The following is a 16,307-nucleotide window of genomic DNA, read 5'->3' as shown; positions in this document are numbered from 1 at the left end:
GAGATTCAGTTATCTTACAAGGTCCTCAAAATAGTTCCTCCCTCCTCTATTCATTCCTATGTGCATAGTAAGGCTTTCAGCTTAGGGTCCAAAGCGCTCATCAAAACTCAAGGAATTAGATGTTCTGATGGTTCCAGGTGTGGGGAGAAAGGCACAGGCACAGAAATGCCTCCCTACCACACACTGGGTCTCTGCTGGCCTTACTGATCATATTCTCTGCGTTGTTTAAACATTCGCGGGTGCGTACGACTGGGCTCTGAGCTAAAGAGATTCAGATCAAGAGACATCTCTCTCGGGGAGCTCATGCTACAGAATATATTGCAAAAAGAATGACGGTTTCGAAGTCAAGACGCCTATATTCTGATTTCAAAACCACCCTCTTATTTCTAAGTTTTCTCATCTGTAAATTGGGGGTTTTGAGGATGAAGGTGGTGATGATGATGATAGAAACAGCAGTATTAAGATACTCTTCTGAGCACTTTACACAATTATTTTTATCTCATTCAATCCTCACAGCAATCCTAGGAGGATGGAACTATCATTCTCATTTCGGAGATGGTAAAAATTAGGTGCAGGGAAGTCAAGAAGCTTGTCGAAGGCCACATAATAGGTCAGATTTCAAACCAGACAGTCTGACTCTTTGGTTGGTGCTCTGATCCACACCCTATCTCACCCAGAACCCGCAGAACGAAGTCCAAAGTCCTTTGACCTCCCTGAGCTCCAGCACACGGGCCTTCTTTCTAGACCGTGTGCGTGCTTCACTCACCCCCACCGACAGCATTTACACGCGCTGTTTTCCTCAGTTGGGGCGGCCGCTCCCGAACCCTCACTTGGCTGGTTCCTTGTCATTTGGGAAAGGGCTTAAATGTCACTTTCTGAGAAAGATCTTCCCTGGCCGCCTCATCCTCCTCAAGTAGGCTTCCAGTCGCTCTCTATTACATCACACTGATTTTCTTCACGCTAATGACTTCTTTGTGAAATCACCTTGTTTACTGCTTATCGTCTAACTCCTCCCCCCGCCCAGGTAAGGTCCACGTCTTTCTTATTGCTGTTTCCAGCACCAAACCTGCAATGCCAAAGATGATTATTACACCTAATAGGAGCTGAACAAACAGCTGCTGAATACGTGAATAAATAAATATTTATTGAAACTCTAGTCAAACAAGATTGTATTTGTGGAAATGCTTTTTAAAACTATAAAATTCTCTATAAGATACAAAATTGTCTGTTTCTGCTTTACTCCAGCTGTCCTGAAAATAAAACTGGCTAGTGATAATAACAATAATAAATTAAAGAGAATTTAATAAGTTAAAAGACTTTTCATATACAAGGCACTGTGCTTACCAACTCTATTTCATTTAATCTTCACAACAACCCTATGTTAGATACTGTTTTCAGCCCTGTTTATAAAAGAAGAAACAATTAACGTAACCAACCATTGCAACCTAAAGGGCCGAGCTAGGACTTGAGAGCTCTTGCACATTTTCACGTGGATACAAATCATTTGGTATGTTTTTCCAGAGTAAGTTCAACTCTGAAACCCCACACTTTCTGCACCATTTGGCAAACACCATTCTATATCACCATCGTGAAAGGAATACAAAGAGTGATTAAGACAAATTACTCTTAATTTTTAATTTATTCTAACTTTAAACGAAAATACAACAAAGCAATATATCCCTATATCAAACTGATATTACGGGAATCATCAATTTGTTCTTGCTTTATGATCAAAAGTATATTCAAATGCAGTGTGGATCTCAAAGGCTGTGGTTCCTATATCCCTATAAAACAAACGCCATCTACAACATTAAGCTTTTATTAAAATTATGTCTCCAGAGCAGCAAGGCTAGATGCCACAACTGTGGTCTCTATGGAGATGATAAATATCGCTGCCACACATCTTTATGGTCTGCAATCACTTGAGAGGAAAAAAGTGTTCTTGATTTAGAAAGTTACTAAAACTAAAGACCCCCATGTAGGGAGAACGCCTGGGCCTGATTCCAAAGCTGGGAAATTATTGTTAGGCCCTCTAGATGGCACTCTACTGTTTTCTTTTGGTTTCCACATAGCATCTAGTGCATGAACGGTAGCCACATTAGTTCTGAATCAGATGACCAAGGCAGAATGATGTTTAGTTACAGGCTCACTTTAAAACAGAATTCTCAAGGCATTTTATTAAAAACAACAACAACAAAAATTAACACCACTGTAGTAAGTCCTGATTAGAAGATGTATCTGGTTCAATATCAGGATCTTGAAACCTCTATTAAGTCATCCTTAGCCATTATTTGGTTTCAGATGCCTTGAAAAATCTCCAGAAAAATATGAACAAGAATTTATACACAAAAATGTGCGTGTATTTTTAGTCTATTCAAGGAGCCCCCAGAGCCTGTCACAGATTCCACAGGCGTCTACAGGTCCCAGGCTGAGAACGCCTTGTTGCGGTGGCAACACCTAACGGATACAAGCTCTTATCTGTGTGCCCTATATAACATCCAGAGCCCAAAAGAGCAGAAATCTAACACTCTTCATATGTTGCACAGATGGTAAAGTATGACAAAATGTGGAAAGCCAGGGTATTATTATCAACTCATGTTTCCTAAGTGTCACATATAGCTCAGGAAATTATATTCAAACTAGACTGGAAAGTACCATTCTACATAAAACATGGAAAGAGGGTGAAAACAAAGGAAATAAATGCTTTCAAACCTAATAACACAATTAACCACTGGACAGTCAATTGAAATGAGTGGAAAGAAAATGGGGCCTCAGATCAAAGAGTACAAAACATCATCAACTTTCCCAGATGCCAAAGAGAACTCTATTTTAATGTCAAAAATGTCCCCATCGCTTGTTCCCTCTCAAAGGGCAGACCTTTGCTACTGAACAGAACTGAAGCACTTGGGGCAGTGCAGGAACCCTCGGCTCTGCGTGTTCGCAAGTGCCAAGTGGCCTCTGCAGTGAAAATCGCTGTGGTCCCGCGAAACCTGATGCCACCAGAACCACCGGTGACTAGAGGATGCCCAGCTGAGACCCTGCTCCGCGGCGCTGACAGCATTTGCATGACTCTGTGGAGAGAGGGCTGCTGTAAGGGCAGGGTCCTGAAACGGGAATTAAGTTCAGACTGCCATCTCAAGTTGTAATTCCATCTGAGGCGGGGTCTTTAACACCTTTTTTTCTTTTTTGACCTTGATAATAAACAGCTTTCTCTAAGAGGCTGAAAGCATTCAGCCCGAAGGAGAAAATAATAAAGGATGAAGAAGGGGAGTTAAAAACCAACTTCAAAATTCACCCAAGATTGTTAATAGAAGCTCTGTCTCTAGTTTCCAAGATAGAAGAAATAAATAGAATAGCTTAAGAAAGAAGTTCCTGACTAAAACTTTGAAAACATGTCCCCCGAAGACAGGGTAAAGGTCATGAGGCTGATTTATCTTGGAGAAGAGAAGGTGTAGGCAGGAAGGGGCACACTGGGTGTTCTTCAAGTATCTGAAAGATATTTATACAGCAGACAATGTGCATTTATATTTTGCTGCTCCAGGGCCCTGAATTTGGAATAATTATACGTAACAAGTTCAATTTAGGAGAAATCTTTCTAATTATTAGAGTTGATCCAAAGTACTTGATCAAGGTCCTAGGGATCTAAGGAGGGGCCCCTTAGGGAAGTGAGGGGGGCAGTCAAGTAGGCAGGGCCGTACCTGAGCACAGCTAATTTTATTTATTTTATACATTAGTATTCTTAGTAAGGTTTTATTTAAAAAATTAAGTCCAGGGCCTTCCCCGATGGCACAGTGGTTAAGAATCCGCCTGCCAGGGGTGGTGGTATGATGAATTGGGTGATTGGGATTGACATGTATACACTGATGTGTATAAAACTGATGACTAATAAGAACCTGCTGTATAAAAAAATAAATTAAATAAAATTAAAAAAAAGAATCCACCTGCCAATGCAGGGGACACAGGTTCGAGCCCTGGTCCAGGAAGATCCCACATGCCATGGAGCAACTAAGCCCGTGCACCACAACTACTGAGCCTGCGCTCTAGAGCCCGCGCACCACAACCACTGAGCCTGCATGCCACAACTACTGAAGCCTGCACACCTAGAGCCCGTGCTCTGCAACAAGAGAAGCCACCGCAATGAGAAGCCCACGCACCACAATGAAGAGCAGTCCCCGCTTGCCGCAACTAGAGAAAGCCTGCGCGCAGCAACAAAGACCAGTGCAGCCATAAATAAATTAATTAATTAAAAAAATAAAGAACCCCCCCTTTTTTAAAAAAAAAAAAAGAAAGAAAATTAAGTCCAGAAGCAACTGAATAGGATGAACTCTTTGGTCTCCTCCAACTCCAAAAACCATATAACTATGAAAAGGGAACAATTTGACCTGAAATATCAATTTGACCTGAAATAAATATCCTTATTGTCACGAGAAATGTCTAATCAGAGGCTGGCATTTGAGATGTCGTTAGAAGGGCCCCAGTATTAGGTGTGAAGAAGACTTGGGATCCTTGAACGTCTCAGTGAACTCTGTGTCCCCAGGGCCCGCATAGCACACGGTATGTAACAGGTTCTCAGTAATGCCAGTTGAAAGAAACACGGGACTAGGTGACTGCTACAATTCCTTCTAACAACTTTAATAATCTGATTCCAAGAGCCCACAATAGAATAGGCATTCTCCATGCTTCAAGCTAGAGAAAGCAGCCAACTATCACCTTACAGAAGATTAAGATGTGGCACTGTTTGGGGGCAAAGGCCTGGGTCAGATGATTTCCAAGGCCCCCCCTTGCAGCTTTAGAGTTCTTTGTCTCATTCACACAGAGGGTACTTACTCACTGATCTTTTCTGAGGCTGCACAGAATAATGTGTAAATCAGATTACCACGTGAGGAGACGTCTGCATGTGGCCTAGCCATAGCGTCTAGGTTATGGTACAACAAACCAAAACAGCTCCTGGCAGATAAATCTTCTCCATAAACCCTGTGGATGTGTCTGAAAGTATTAATAATGTATCCTTAGCCTCTTAAGAGAGTGAGGGTGAGAGAAAGAAAAGCGTGGAAAACAACACACGAAAGGAGGGAATGAAATATTAACAGAGCAATTCATTCAAAAATATTATTTAATAATAATTACTAACATTTACCAAGCACTGTATAAGAGCTAGGCAGAGTGCTAATTAAAATAAATTAACCCTTTAAGTTAATTTAAGCATTTAATTCACACACTAATGCTTATTAGTATTATAAATATTTCACAAGTAAGGAAATTAACAATCAAGTAAGTTAAGAAACCTGACCAGATAATAAGAGGCAAAACCAGGATACAAATTCTGGTCAGTGTTATGCCAAAGCCATATAATACCTAAATTAATTGTTGATGTATTAGGTAGTAGCTAGAGTATCTTTATGAAAACATATCAAATCAATTTCACTCCTCTTCCAACAGATCAAATGCCATGTAGTCACCACAGGTTCTATCATGAGAGAGTCACCTATAAGCCAAGTTCATAGAAAGTGGGCTGGGTGATAACTTCATTGTCAGAAGGCTATGAACAGCTGGAAAACAGTGTTACGGGGAATGGCAAGTTGCATTAAGGTGAACTGAGAAGGCGGGGACATGATGGGGAGGCTGAAGTGCGCTACAGAAGAGTGAGCTTGGTTTATATACTCTGGCTGTTGCGTGATGACGGGGACTGGGATGGAAGGCTGGCAATGACAGGCTTCCCCAGTCAAGGGATCACAGGCAGAAGGCACAGGCAAAAACTCAGGAACTGGCCCTCAGAGTCTGCAGGCTGATCCCATGATGGAGGAAATGCCAACTGTCCCTTAAGCCCTTTAAGTGTGGCCAAAGTACGGGACATGCAAAGCAACCATTTTCAGCTCTGTGGGCAGAGGAGTGGTCTGAAAGGAACTGAGTCACAGATTCCTTCTGACCACATAAAACTGCTTGGAGCTGGGGGAACAGAAGACATCTGTGTGCCAGGAGGCATGGGAAGAATGCGAGGAAGAAGCAGTCACCCAGGAAATTCATGCTTCTTACAGGTCCTTGGAAGAGGGTATGGTGTGGTGTGTGGTGTCTCACGTCCCCTTTCCAGTCAATACTAGGTGTGTTCAAAGGTAATGCCAAAACATGTAGCCCAAGAGCTCTTTATTTTCAATAACTTCAACAAACTTCTTAATAAGGTTTAATTCTCCTGAGCAATTCAAATTTCAAAGAGAGCACTATTTTTCTCAAATCTCAAAATCCAAAAAAGAAACAAAAATAAATTGGCTAAAATTAAAATGTCTGTTTCCCTGAAAAATGAATTAACTTCATTTTTTTTTTTTTTTTTTTTTTTTGTGGTACGTGGGCCTTTCACTGTTGCGGCCTCTCCCGTTGCGGAGCACAGGCTCCGGACGCGCAGGCTCAGCGGCCATGGCTCACGGGCCCAGCCGCTCCGCGGCACGTGGGATCTTCCCGGACCGGGGCACGAACCCGCGTCCCCTGCATCGGCAGGCGGACTCTCAACCACTGAGCCACCAGGGAAGCCCAACTTCATATTTTTTTTTTAAAAAGTTATATGGCACTAAAGTTTTAACACTTTTCAGAACAAGAATACAATGTGAAATACTGTCTGATTCTGCTCTCCACTTGGCCAGCTCAGGTACCAGTCTGGGGGAGAACTGACACTATTACAGCAGGCAAACAGAACAAGATTGATGACTGGTCTGCAATGACAATCTCTGGATGGAGCACCATGGCTTTGATAAGAATCTGTGTTCTGGACTTACAAATGTTTGTGACTCAGAGCTCCTCTTTAATGCTATCTGACTTTTCCAAAAGAAAAAAAGAAAAGAAAAAGTCTGTCATAATGTCCTGATCCTGTCATAATCATGGCTAAAAGAGTGTGCTATCTTGCAATGTCATGATCCCTACAGAAATAATTAAAAAGAAACTCAATAAGAAATCATAGGTGTTTTTGCCAACATAACTTCTTTTGGTATGAAGATGGCCGGAGCTAGGAATCCTCACTCTGCTTGTGGACTAAGTCCTAGAAATGATATTTTTTAACATGCCCAAGGAAACCCTGTCATTGTCAGCTGTCAGCTGACAAGGTCAAATCTATCTTACATAGCAACTATTTTAAAATCTAAACAAAGTAGACAAATGGTCTTAAAATAAGACATTTCTATGTATAAAGAACATACACTGAATGCACTGTCATATACCTGCATTGAGAGATCACATAAATGTTAAGTACAATCATACAAAATACAGGGTTTTTGTTGTTGTTACAATGAAGTTTTGTTATACTGGATATTGCTAGAACAATGGTGCTATAGGTATTAGAAGATTTTTACTCTATAGAAATTAAATTTTGATACTTTACTGTTACAATAGAAATGCATAAACATTTCTAACTTGTATTTCTAACTTTAAAGTGATAGTCAATACCACAGTTTTACACAATGAAAGAAAATACACAATCTTGGAATTAACTCTAATAGAACTTAATCTGTAATAACGCTGGTTGTGATAAGATTTGACTCATAATAAACAAGCACTGAGATCAGCTCCTCTAACAGAAGTGACACTGAGGGAAAAAATGTCTTGTTTTGAAGCCATTTGCTTTTAGTTCTTTCGGGGAGAGAAAAATGGGAGTCCCAGTACCAAAGCACTCCATAAAATTCCTACAAGGATAGCCCAACAGCAAGAGATCAGACAAGGAAGTGGAGAGTGATTTAAATACAAATTCTACCACACTGGTTTCTACAAATTATTACCAGAATGTTCTGGAATAGAAATAAAGTTCCTTATGACCAAATCCTGTGAGACACTTTCTATGGTTGAACAGAGGCCAAAGGGAGATGGCTTGGCACAATCTAGCAAATAATGATGGCGCAGATAAGAAAAGCTTCTATTAGGAATCCATAAAGTTAGGCTGAGAGGCTAAAACTTCCATTTTAACAGTTTATCAACCTGAGATAGACTGAGGAGAAAACAACTGTTTGACCCATAGGTATCCATTTATTAGAAAACTAACATCTATTTCTCGAACTTTGCTTATTTTCAAGGTGGCCGTGATCTTGCCAGAATTAGGATTTAGAAATTAGGAGCCGCTGGCTTGAAGGCTGGGGACGACCACATCTACCCCTGACATGCCACACTGTCATACTAGAGGCTGTCCAATTTGCAGTTCACATTTTTAAAATAAAAACTTGTCACTTACACTACCTTATTATTCAAATATATTTTAAGTCCTAATAGCAATCATTACGGTGGAAGAAAACTCTGGTTCAGCTTTACATCAGAGTCCAATACATAGTCCTTGATACTAACACTTTTTTCCAAAAATAATCCAGATGCAGATGGGCAAAGATATCCATTCCGAGACTCTCTGGATACTTGGAATAACCTGTGAGATATGTACTCACTGAGAATTAAAGTACAATCGAAGACAGTTAGGTGGCTTCTGAAGCCAGAGTGCACGGGCTCAAATCTCAGCTCCACCACTTCCCAGCTGTGTGATTCTGGGTGTGTTACTTATCCTTACCATGCCTCAACTGTCTTGTCTATCAAATGACAAGAGCAGCTTACCTCATAGCGTTGTGTTAAATATTCCATAGGTTAATGCAACGGTGTCTGGTACCAAGAAAGTGTTCAATGGATGTTAGCTATTATTCAAATCTCTGGAGTCCTTCCATCTAGAACTTCTTCCCTTACTCTGTTTTCCTCTCTAGGGTTGCTGAAGCTAGGAGACAGTGTGCTTGAAAAGGGTGGTACGAGATAGGGCAGTATCCGTATTTACCCCCTGGTGTTCTATCATATTAGGTAAAATCACGGCTCAGCTGCTCAGGGGAGGCTTGCTTAACTCTGAGGTAGCCCTAGCCTCGTTCCTGACATCGTGTGGATTTCTGCACTCACTAACATGAAAGCACTACACAGGTTGTCTCCCTAGAGGCTGAGTATACCTTAAAAAAGTACGAGAGAACTGTTTTGAGGACTCTGAGCTCCTTAGTATACGGAGACTGATGGGCGAGTTACTTTAATCTCCCGTCCCAATCCCGCATGCTGTGTGGTTCTTGACGAGTAAGCCAATCAGGGCAGAATTGTTTGCGTCCAAGTAGAAGCTTTTTGGCAGTAGCTGCACGGTAGTCTCCAATCAGAAGCATAATGTAAGCCTGGGTCTTGCGTTCCCAGGGATAAAATGCTTATGCAGTATTACAATTAATTAAGTCACAAAGAAGTCTAATCAATAAAGACTCAAAAATATTGTCCACAAGAGATCTCTATATACTTGCCTCAATGCATTTTTTTCACTGGAAATTAATTCTCCTTCAGCTAAATATTGGGCTGGCCCAAAAGTTCGTTCGGGATTTTCCATAAGATGTTACCAAAAAATCCAAACGAACTTTTTGGCCAACCCAATAAATGACTGATCTTACTATATCTGCTAGCAGGTGATATAAGTGGTGAATAAGACAAACTAGGCTTTAAGAAGTAGGCCTCTGATGGTTTTTAAAAATATACTGGTAGTGACTGAGCTTGGTGCTCAAAAACTTTACATTGTTGGCTTCCGTCAGTGGGACCGGAACTCAGAGAAAGCAACTGCTAACATATGTGGCCAGGTCAGGTCTCACCTTCTGCAGAAACTCAAAAAAACAGCAAGGTTCAACTTTGAATCCTTTTATAATTTAGGCTCAGGGTTTTACCTAACTGCTCTCTGGGATGCTCTGAGAAGTTTAATCCAAAAACACTTGCCTAGACCAAATGTATTTTACTTGAGACATTGAAAGCCAACTCCATCGTAGATCAAACCCTTTTAAAAACTAGAAATCACTTGACCTGGTCATTTACATATTAATGTATATAACAAAAGTACGTAAAACCAATTAATAATTCAGATCATCAGTGAGTTACGTATCACTTTAATAATAAAATGCAAGAGTCTGATGGAAGAGTCTATAGGTAAGTGATGATTCAATTTTTCAATAAAAAAAATTTACTGAATATTTATGCCATACCAGATGCTCTTAAGGCTTATGGGAGGATGATGATGTGTGTGTGAAACACAGTTCTGATATACAGGAGCTTGCATTCTAGGGAAGAGGAGAGGAAGACACATACATAGCTATTGAACTAGGTAGTATAATATCGATCCCCCTTGAATAAATCCTCTTAAATTTATACCACTGTCATTGCAACTTGAAAGTATGTCTTTAGAATATCTCGGGATGTCCAGGAAGGGAAGGTTGTATCAAACAACCAAGCCTAGGCCTAGAGATATCCACTAATTGGAAGGACACTTCATTCCACACATTACTGACAATAAAGAGATGCTTAGAATTCTTAAACTAACCGTATCCATTTGTATAGCATGGCCTCCCACACAGCTGTAGATACTCTGGAATTCAACTTGGCTAGAAGAAGCTGGACCATGAGGCCTTCCCCACTCGGCCACCCAAATGCTCATTTGAAAACCGACACCAGCTCTGCTGGAGTTTCTAGATCCTTCTGGCAGAAAAATGGATAAACTCAGTTCAAGTCCATGACAACAGCCTGAGAAAAAAAGGATCTTGTTTTTTAGGACTTCCCTCAACTACATTATTATCTGTAGCACAGTAATGGCTGACGTGACAGGCTGGAAAGCGGCTGGCTCCAGCCTCCATATAAAGAATTAACTCTAGGTCTAACGAGGTGCAATTATGCCTAGAAGCTAGAGGTGTAACCAGCAAAAAGACTCAGGGACAGACTCTAGGTTTCCTTTACATGAACTCGAAACTTTTTGGTACTTGAAGGACGTCTAAGCTGAGAGAAGACTAAACCATCGTATGCCTTTATCCTTCAGACAGCGGTCTCGAAGGGCCTTGGTAGGCAAGGCCGAGCACATGTATGTCCCTGAGGGCAGAGAGATCACACTAGTAACACAGCAACCGTCTACTCATTTCCTAGATTGGGTTGTTTGTCACTTCCTGTACTTAATCTTACAAAAAATGTTATTCCTACTTAGGGAATTACTTGTCCAGGATTAAAAAGTGACCGCATTTAGGATAATTATGTTGGTGTTCTATGAGTCTTTAAACTTCCGTGTTAACGTATATCATGTTGTAAATATTAGCTCTTCCTAAGTAGTTAAAATGTTACATGGTTTATTTCTAAGCACTAAGAAACGATGTGGCTGACAGCAAGGCTAGCTATTTCACCAGCATCCACTATCGGAAGCCAGCTCTGTAAGGCTTGAGTAAAAATCTTTTGCCATGATGTGGAGGTGGAGGGGAGAACAGATCCAAGCTGCTCACAGGAAACACTGTGGACACTAGCAAAGCAGAGGAAGTGGTTTGTTTACACTGCCCTTTCTCTGCAGCGGTGTGGTGTAGTAGAACAGACACTGAATTTGAGTACTAACTTGGTCACTTATTACCTGTGTGGCTTTTGGCATGTCAACTAATTTCTTTAAACTTCAGATTCTTAAACTTCATTGGCAAAATGATAAATGCTAGTGTCAATACCAATTCCAGAGTACAATTACATAGCTCAAATTAGATCAAGTATAGGAAATACTTTGTAAACTTGAAAGCCCTAAAGAAACGTAAATTACCGTTATTGATATTATTATTTGAATTATTCGGTAGTGAGCACTGTAACAAATCTATGCATGCATGCATGCATTCATTCAGCAAATATTTCCTGAGTGCCCACCAGGACCCAGGCACTGTCCTAAGCCATGGGAACACGGCAGTGAACAAAAACAAAATCCTATTACAGTCAAGAGGCAGTGGGGATAAGGGGTGGGGACACAGTAAACAAATAAGGTCAGGTAGTGGTGAGTGCCATGAAAAACCGTGAAGCAGCGTTACGGAAAGAGAATGACGGGGTATCAGGAGAGGTCTCTCTGGGAGGACATTTAAGCAGAAACCTCAGGTTAGGTGAGGAAGCCATGTAAATATGTGAGGAAACAGGAATGCATGCACTTGGAAAGTCTGAGAAACAGCAAGGACGCCTCTGTAACTGGAGCTCGGGGCCTAAAGGGAAGAAAAGCAGGAAATGAGATTAAAGAGAGGGGCCAACCACAGTGTGCCTTGTAGGCCATAATAATAATGACTTTTGGAATTGTTTTCTAATAATAATGACTTTTGGAATTGTCTTCTAAGTGTAAATGAAAGTGACTGGAGGGTTTTAAGAAGGATCCTATTTACTATCTACATACTGTTTACTAAATCCTACCACATGCCAGATACTCTGCTAGGCTAGAGACAACTGTGAAAAAAAAACCCCACATTTTGTCTTTACTTTCTCTAAGCTCACAGTCTGCTATGGAAGATATATAATGAAAGAAACAATTACAATGAAATGTTTGGGAAGTCCCATGATAAAAGAAAGACTGGTAGAAATTATCTAGATTCTTATTTTTATCACATCTAATTTCTTGCTCTAGAATACAGGAGTGGGTGGCATGGGGTAGGGTAGGGGGAGGAAGAAGTACCCCAGGCAGAGGGAGTTGCTCCAGAGAGTATCACTTGTTCCGGGAACCAGAAGGAAATTAGGGCGACTAGATGTAGAATAGGATCTGGGGCTGCAGAGATAGGCACGAGCCAGGTCACAGAAGTATTACTATGTCATTGTTTTTCAAAAAGCAGTCATGAGATCAATTCAGTAAGTTATAATTAGCATTTTTAATGTAATAGAATAAAATGTATTAGAGTGCACTGCACCTAGTAAAGACAAGTTTTACTTTTTAAAAAAACCTTTGTTCAGCTGTATGTATATATGTATTTTCTAGGTCACTGTATGAAATGTATCTTTTACTACGGTCATGGTCAAAAATGAAGTCAGTGCTCTAGCCCCATTAAGGAGCAAACTGCAGCCTAGAGGCAATGGTAAACCATTGAAAAGTTTAAGCCGGAAAATGATATAACCAAATTTTGTGTGTGTGTGTGTGTGTGTGTGTGTGTGTGTTGTCATATATAGTTTAGAAACATTACTCATGCAGCCGTGTGGAGAACGCATTAGAGAGGGATAAGGCTGGAGCCAGGCGTCCATTTAATTGGCTATTATTTAATCCAGGCAAGAGCCACTACAGAAGTGTCTACAGGAATGGAGGGTTGAATCTACAGGATTTGGTAAGTGAGTGGCTGTGGTGATGGTAAGAGAGGAGGAATCAAGGCTAGCTTCTTGGTCAGACGGTGACACCATTCACTAAGATAGGGAACACAGAATGGAGCAATTCTAGGGAGGGATTAAATTCAGTTTTGAAAATGTTTCCACTGATGTGAATTCAAGACACACAAGTGAAGCTGACTGGTAGCAACTGGTTGGATATATAGCCTCTCATTCCAGAGGAGAGGTCTGGGCCAGAGAGTTACCCAAGTGTTAACTGGGGACTGAACATCACTGTACTCCCTGAAGCCACAGCAGTGAATAAGATGCTCAGAAAGATGGTGTAAAGAAGAAAAGATTTAAAGGATGAACAGAGAAAGAGAAATCTGGCAAACAAGGTGTACTCAGAGAGACAGGAGGAAAACTGCAGAACGTGGCATCTGAGAAGCAATGGGAAAAAAAGTGTTTTAAAAAGTAAGGAGTGACTCAACAATAAGAAAACAAACAACCAAATTTAAAAATGGGCAAGGGACTTCCCCGGTGATCCAGTGGCTAAGACTCCACACTCCCAATGCAGGAGGGGCCTGGGTTCGATCCCCTAGCTGGGGAACTAGATCCCACATGCCACAACTAAGAGTTCCCGTGCTGCAACTAAGACCCGGCACAGCCAAATAAATAAATAAATAAATAATTTTTTTAAATGGGCAAAACATTTAGACATGTCACCAAAGAAGATATACAGATGGTAAACATGCATATGAAATGTTAACCATCATACATCATCAGGGATTACAAATTAAAATAACAAGCTACTACTTCACATCTACTAGAAAGGCAAAAATCCAAAGCACTGACAATACCAAATGCTGGTGGAGATGCAAAATGGCACAACCGCTTTGAAAGACACTTTGGTGGTTTCTTACAAAACTAAACATACTCTTATGGTATAATCCAGCAATCACACTCCCTGGTATTTAGTCAGATGAGTTAAAAACTTACATCCACACAAAAACCTGCACACGGATATTTATTACAGCTTTGTTCATTATTGCCAAAACCTGGAAGCAACCAAGAGGTCCATCTGCAGGTGAATGGATAAGTAAACTGTGGTACATCCAGACAATGGAGTACTATTGAGCATTAAAAAGAAGTGAGCTATTAATCCACGAAAAGACACAGAGGAAACTTATATGCATATTACTAAGTGAAAGAAGCCAATCTGAAAAGGCTACATAATGTATGTTTCCAACTATATGACATTCTGGAAAAGGCAAAACTGTGGAGACAGTAAAATGATCATTGACTGCCAGAGGTTAAGGGAGTGGGAGGGATGAATAGGCACAGAGGATTCTTAGGGCAGTGAAACTGCTCTGAATGATACTATAATGGTAGATACATGTCATTATGTATTTGTCCAAACCCACGGAACGTACAACACCAAGACTGAGCCCTAGTAAATGATGGACTTTAGATGGTAATCCAATGTAGTGTCGCAGCAGGTTGATGGACCGTAACAAATGTTCTACTGTGGTGCCGGATACTGACGGTGGGGGAAGCTATGGGTGTAAGGGGACAGGACGTATATGGGAGCTCTCCGTACTTTCTGCTTAATTTTGCTATGAACCCAAAACTGCTCTAAAAAATAAAGTTTATATTTAACAAAAGAAAGAAAGGAGTGAACTTTTAGCATTTAGCACTAAATACTGCTGGGCAGTCATTAAGATAAAGACCAAGGATATCCAATAGATTATGACAAGATCACTGGTGACTCCGGCCAGAACAATCCACTCCACCCCTCCTTCTCTGCCTCCTTCCAGAGCAGAACTGCGAAGAGCCGTGTCTGTTTCCTTTCTCCGCTTCCCGTCCACCCCTTTCCGGCCGCATGTACATGGGTCAGGGTTTTACTCCTGTTCCTCCACCAAGGCGGTACTTCAGGGTCATCAGGGATCTCTTTAAATCCGGTATCCAGTTCTGTATGGCTATTAGCATAACTGACGACATTCTGGGCTCCTACCATGCCTCCCGTCCTTCCACTGACCCTACCTAGGACTGTGCTAAGTCACTTCTCTGTCATCAAGGACTCTGTAGTTAATAGCCATTGTTTCATGATCATTAGGTCCAGGTGGCCTCTGTGCTCTGGTGGTCTCCAAACAATGATGAAGACCTTTGCTGACATATTCCTGGTGCCCATTAATAGCCTAGCTACCCATTAATAAATATTGACTTAGGAATGCACTTACTGTTTCCAAGCACATACCCACGCCCCTTAGGTTAACGATAAAATTGTCCCCTTGGCAGTGCACGGTACCATTGTGAGTGTTCCTGGATGGTTGTCCGCCTGATCCTACTTATTCTGTGAGTAAGTTACCCTATAATAAACTGACCCATTGATCACCTGGAGCTGCCTACCTTGTTTTTTGGTCTCAAGATGCCTTCTCACTTCAATGGGTGCTTTCTGTTCCCTCTGTCCTCCAACAAGTTCTCAGTCATCTGACGTATCAGCAGCACCCCCCACAGTTCTTCATTCCCTCCTCCTTGAAACATTCTCTTCACTTGTTTTCTAGAACAGAGGACTCTCTGGCTTACCTTACTAGCAATTCCTATGTGGATCCCTCTTCATGTTCCTGATCTCTGAATATTAGTGTGTCCCAGAGATTAATCCTTAGACCTCTTCTCTTCTCTGCAATCATGGCCTAAAAAGTGACCTTACCTCAGAGCTTAAAATACTGTATTACCTACATACTGATCATTCCCAAATGTGTATCACTAGCCCACCACTCCCAACTAAGGTACAGTCCTATATTCAACTGCCTATACAATATCTCAACTTAGATGTCTAATGGGCATCTCAAACTAACACATATAAAATATCTCTCCATTCCCATCTCTGTTAGCAATAAATCCATCCTTCCAGTTGCTCAAGCCAAAACCCCTGGATTATTAATAATTACTTTTTCTCTCACATCAAATCCCACATATATGTTGTTGGAGCCAGACTGCCTAGGCTCAAATTCTAGTTTAGTCACTTAGTAGCTGTGTTATCTTGGGAAAATTGCTAAACATCTCCTGGCTTCAGTTTTATCACCTATAAAATGGGGGTAATACTCCCATGTATCTTACAGGGTTGTTAAAGTAATTAAATGAGTTAATGTTTGCAAAATGCTTGAAACAGAGCCTGCCACACAGTACATACTATCTCTCTTTTTTTTTTTTTTTTTTTTTTTTTTTTTTTTTTT

At 40.9% G+C, this 16,307-nt stretch overlaps 1 protein-coding gene across 4 annotated transcripts in view; it reads right to left on the bottom strand.

Moving 5' to 3' along the window:
• SIK3 (SIK family kinase 3) overlaps positions 1 to 16,307 on the bottom strand; it is a 247,548-nt gene that overhangs the window by 32,612 nt on the left and 198,629 nt on the right. The gene's annotated exons all lie outside the window — the stretch shown is intronic.

This window comes from Aethalodelphis obliquidens, unplaced genomic scaffold, assembly GCF_003676395.1.
Source record: "Aethalodelphis obliquidens isolate GAN/ISIS:26980383/991018 unplaced genomic scaffold, ASM367639v1 scaffold46, whole genome shotgun sequence".
In the NCBI taxonomy this organism is placed as follows: domain Eukaryota; kingdom Metazoa; phylum Chordata; class Mammalia; order Artiodactyla; family Delphinidae; genus Aethalodelphis; species Aethalodelphis obliquidens.
This window is presented reverse-complemented; position numbering and strand designations above follow the sequence as displayed.